Below are 5,000 nucleotides of genomic sequence, written 5' to 3'. Positions count from 1 at the left end.
CTGTTTGTAGTTGTCCAACACTTACCCATCAGGATAAGAGTGGGTGATGTGCCAATTTCAGATATTAACCCTTTCATGTTGATTTCGCTGCAGCCATAGCCCACAAGCTTTTGACAGCTTCATAACTGCACTATGATTAACCATAGAGCATTCTGGGTGGTAGGCCTGCCACATCAAAGTGAAGAAAGTGTCCTCGTACCAAATAAATTTTAGACAATTACATAACTAGCTGTTTGTCAAGCAGAAATATGTAACATTTAGGCGAATATTGGTGGTGTCAGCTTAGACATACCCAGAAAGGATTACCGGTACTAATTCAACACAGAATTTCACCATTTCATACATTGCTATTTACTCTTCCTGTGCTGTTGTAACACAAAATAAAAATTGTAAGTAATAATTACATAATTTTTGGCTGATTATTTGTTTGCCTACAAAGTACATAATTTCAGTGGTGGTCGTATTAACATGGAAAGAGATCAAATTAAAAATGTAAATCCACAAAATGACATTGTAATTGACCTTTTACCAGCCCATGCCATATCAGGGTGTGACACTGTGGCATCCTATTTTGGTATTGGTAAAGGCTCTGTTATCAAGACCCTAAAAGCTGGATATCACTTGACATCAATTGGTAATGTGCTGGCACCATTCCAACAACTTTCCAGAGAGGCCACTAACTTTGTGTCGGCATGTTATGGCATTCCAGACAGTATCAGCATGTCACATACAAGGTTGGTGGTATGGGGAAAAAAGAATAGGAAAGGTCATTTATCTTCACCTAACCTGGCTGCTCTTCCACCAACAACAGAGGCATTTCTTGAGAATGTGAAAAGGGCTAATTTTCAAGCAATATTGTGGAGGACATTGGTTCACACTCCACCTGAACTATCTCCTGAAGCATTTGGATGGAAGAAAGACCCATGCAACAAAGCACTGATACCAATAAGTGTACCAGAAAAGGTCAAAGTGGCACCAGACTACATTTTACAGATGATCAGATGTGGTTGCAAGAGTAAAAGCCCCTGCAATTCTAAGAAATGTAGCTGTGCTGTAAACAGTGTGCCTTGCACCATTTTCTGTGCATGTTTTCGGCTGGGATGCTGCCGAACCAATGTTGTGTGAGCTTTACTGTGTGTGTGTGTGTGTGTGTGTGTGTGTGTGTGTGTGCGTGTGCGTGTGCGTGTGCGTGTAGTATAGGCTATAGGTGTTTTAGGTGTGAAGGACTCTGTATGTTGTATAGGTGTAGACAGGTCTTTCTGTGCGAATTTAAATGCATGTACATGTCTTATTTGATGGCTTCATGGACTTTTAAGTGATCATTTAATACCAGTCAGGATACACTGGATTGACTTAATTTTTTGACTCAACCGTATATATAATGTATAGCTGTTTTCCTATGTTTAGACCTCTCTCTCTCTCTCTCTCTCTCTCTCTCTCTCTCTCTCTCTCTCTCTCTCTCTCTCTCTCTCTCTCTCTCTCTCTCTCTCTCTCAGCGTGCGGTACTGTATGTTGCAGTGTATATAGGTCTTTCTGTGTAAATTTAAATGCATGTACAGATCTTATTTGATGGCTTTATGGATTTAAGTGATCATTCAATACCAGTCTGGATACACTGGATGTATGTCATTTCTTTACTCATCTTTTGGAACAGCCAACGACTGCTCACCAGTTACCCCCACACTCTGTTGTTCTTAAAAAAAAAAAAAAAAATTATGTTGGCTATTTGTGGTAGGCGGCGATGTTGTCATGTATGTTGTCATGATGTGATGTTATGCAGGATCTCATAATGCAAAATCCGTTCCATACTTTACAGTCTTATTCTAAGCAATGTTGTGAATGTTTTTACTGAGGCATTTGTTTATTTGTCATTCATGACCTGATTTATATAACTAAATGCATAAAAATAGGCTGAAATCGCATTTTTTAAGGTTATTAGCAGTATTTTCTCTGTACCTGGATAACAAAAGGAGATAGCCACAATTAACCACAGTAAATATTCTTGTATGTAGGATATTAACAAAATAAAAAAGGAATTTTGAAGCTGGCATTTTCAGGTGGTCAGATTCATTGCATCAAAATATAATGCAAATTAGTGCATATTTAATTACATAATAGCCTAATTAGCATATTTAAAAATAAAATATAGAAAACTTGTAATACATTTTTTTCTCCAATTCATACGAGTAATCATCTGATAAAGTTTCATATTGATATCTGCAAGTTAAAAAAATACCTTATTCACCTACAGAGTGTCGTCTTATTTGTGGGATTGCTGTTATGAAAGGGTTAATTATCACCCCATATTGGGTTTGTTTCAATAAGGGCAGTGTTAAGGCAGTCTAGTGTGAATGTTTTTCAGGTAATATAAGCAATTTGGTACATTTTGTAACATTATTCACAGTAATATTAGGTGTCTTTAGTTTTTTGTCATAATTTGCATTTATGGGACAATAAAGGCTCAAAATCTGAAAATGCTCAAGTGATATCACCGGGCATCGTCTGAAATCTTGAAGACTTACCTAAAATCTATCAGATAAAGCAAAAAAAATAACTTTATCAAAGAAATCTGGGTTCAACCCCACGGCTCCCGGACTACTATTGTAAACCCACAAAAATTACTAAGCAGTCTGCCTTTGAAATATTCTGTTTTGGTAAGGAGGGTGTGGAGGAGGGGCGGATTATATTTTGTGATGGCTGAAAAGTGTGAAAAGAGCTTTGCTGCTGTTGATGTAGGCTATCATATCATCAGAGATGTATAGTAACGAAGTAAAAGTATCGAAGTACTGTACTTAAGTACTAAACTGCAGTATCTGTACTTTTTTGAGTAATATTTTTTCCTCATACTTGTACTTTTACTGCATTACATTTTTTTTTCTGATGAAATTAATACTTTTACTCCGACATATTTTTCATGTGCTGCTTTCGTTACTTGTTACTCGTTTCTATGCCCGAGCGCTAGATGGCTCTGTCATCACCAGATATGATGGAACGTTTTTCACGGTCAGTGGGCGATGCAATGGTAGGGAAATAAAAGCAGATCGCATTCTCGCGCATGCCTTTTGGCGCGGTCAGTGACGCTCAGTTGGAAGCACTGTTTTAAGCAGTAAAACTACTGCCCTACGTTTTCTTAAGAACTGAACTTGTGTTACAAAGCTGTTTTAATAACAAACCATAATGGTATTTGCACATCAGAAGACACTTATTGTACAGAGCTCTAATAAACCAAATGGTATTCAAACTTTTGACTGACTTTTTTTCCCCCATTTTTTTTAATGCAGTACTTTTACTTCTACTTCTACCTTTTACCCAAGTAGCAAAACTTGCAATACTTTTACTTGCTTTACTTAAGTACAACACATTTTGAATACTTTTGTCCTTCTACTTGAGTAAGGTAAGGAAAGGTTACTTTTGACTTTTACTCAAGTCATTTGACAACATGATACTGGTACTTCTACTCCACTACTTTTCTCCAGTACTTTATACATCTCTGCATATCATAGCATGACCCGGGACCCCCTTTCCCACTTGAGAATATTTTCGTGACCACCATCGCCCATATCACAAATGTCAAACACTATTTTTCAATTAATTTTGGAGTTATGCTAACTATTATGTGTTTCCCCCCGTTTTCCACCGCTCTCCCATTCCGTCTAGGACCCCCCAGCAGTATCTCCGTGACCAAACCCCCAGTGGTTGCGAACCCCAGTTTGGGAACCACTGTCTTATGGTATTAAAAGGCTCAGCCCTGGCCCAACCTTACCCCTAATCCCAAAGTATGCAGACACCCTACTGACTTAGCTAGAGGCCTTGCTTTTTAGCTCACTTGGGACCATGTCTGCCTATACTGTCTTGGTTTGGAGACTGTGGGTCCTTTTCAATATCCAACCTCCCGTCCTCTCCCTGTGCTTGTGGCCTTGTGAAGGAAGGCAAGATATTGGCACCAGAGGTTTTATTCAGTATCTGGCACAATTCAAAGGTAATTTCCTGATTTGCAATTGGCATATGTTTTCTCCACGGACGCAGAGCATCAGTGATCCACAAGGCCATAAGCCAAAAAGGAGAGGACGAGAGGTTAGGTATAGAAAGGGACCCCGTGCCTGCACAGCTTGACCTAGGTTACACCTTCACCAAAATGACAGCTGTGGTTGAGCGGTGAGTGTCCCTTTCCCATTTACCAGATTGCACATATACAATAAGATGCAAACCTGCAATGTCTTTTGGATTCAAGACATCAATGGATTCAACTGTATTAAAAATATCAATTAGATTCTACTCCATTGCAGGGGGGGGGTGTCTATTTTGCCTACATAGGTATACTGTGCATTTCACAATATTGTGGAATAAAAAGGCAGATGACAAAATGAACTGTCAGCAAAGGAAAATGTAAGAAAGCGCAACACTGTGTGCATATAAATAGGCGCACCACTGCATGCATATTTATCAGCTAAAGAGGATTCCCTACACACTCACCAGCCATCGGGGAGAGCACCACAGATTTTGAACACAGTTTTGCCATTACGCATAAGTGGAACACTAAGATGAAGTGAAACGTACAAAATGCATGCCGTCGAGTCGTCTACTAAGAAATGTTCTAGGGGGTGGGACTTTATGATCTCCACCTAGGAGGTTATGTTTTCGGTCGTGTTGGTTTGTCTGTCTTTCTGTTTGTTTGTCTGATTGTTTGTCTATCTGTCAGCAGGATGAATCAAAAAGCTATGAACAGATAATACTGTATTTGTTGATGGAAATGACAAAAGGAACAAGTGATTCTATTTTGGTGGTGATCTAGATCATGATCCAGAACAAGGATTTTTTTAAAGATTCTTCACCATTGTGGAATAGGGAGAATTTTGACATTTTCTAACTCCACAAAAAGAAGGTAGAAAGAAATAGGGTGTACATTGTCAAATGTCCTATGAAGCTTCCTTGGCGGAGGTCTGCACTCTGAGTGCGTTTCTAGATATTATTACTTTTTACCTTCATTTACGCAGGGATGA

The 5,000-nt window shown here is 38.8% G+C and overlaps 1 protein-coding gene across 1 annotated transcript in view; it reads right to left on the bottom strand.

Annotated features, from left to right (window-relative positions):
* ghrhr2 (growth hormone releasing hormone receptor 2) overlaps window positions 1-5,000 on the bottom strand; it is a 14,829-nt gene that overhangs the window by 8,819 nt on the left and 1,010 nt on the right. The window lies entirely within an intron of this gene.

Source organism: Engraulis encrasicolus, chromosome 17, assembly GCF_034702125.1.
Source record: "Engraulis encrasicolus isolate BLACKSEA-1 chromosome 17, IST_EnEncr_1.0, whole genome shotgun sequence".
Lineage (NCBI taxonomy): Eukaryota > Metazoa > Chordata > Actinopteri > Clupeiformes > Engraulidae > Engraulis > Engraulis encrasicolus.
This window is presented reverse-complemented; position numbering and strand designations above follow the sequence as displayed.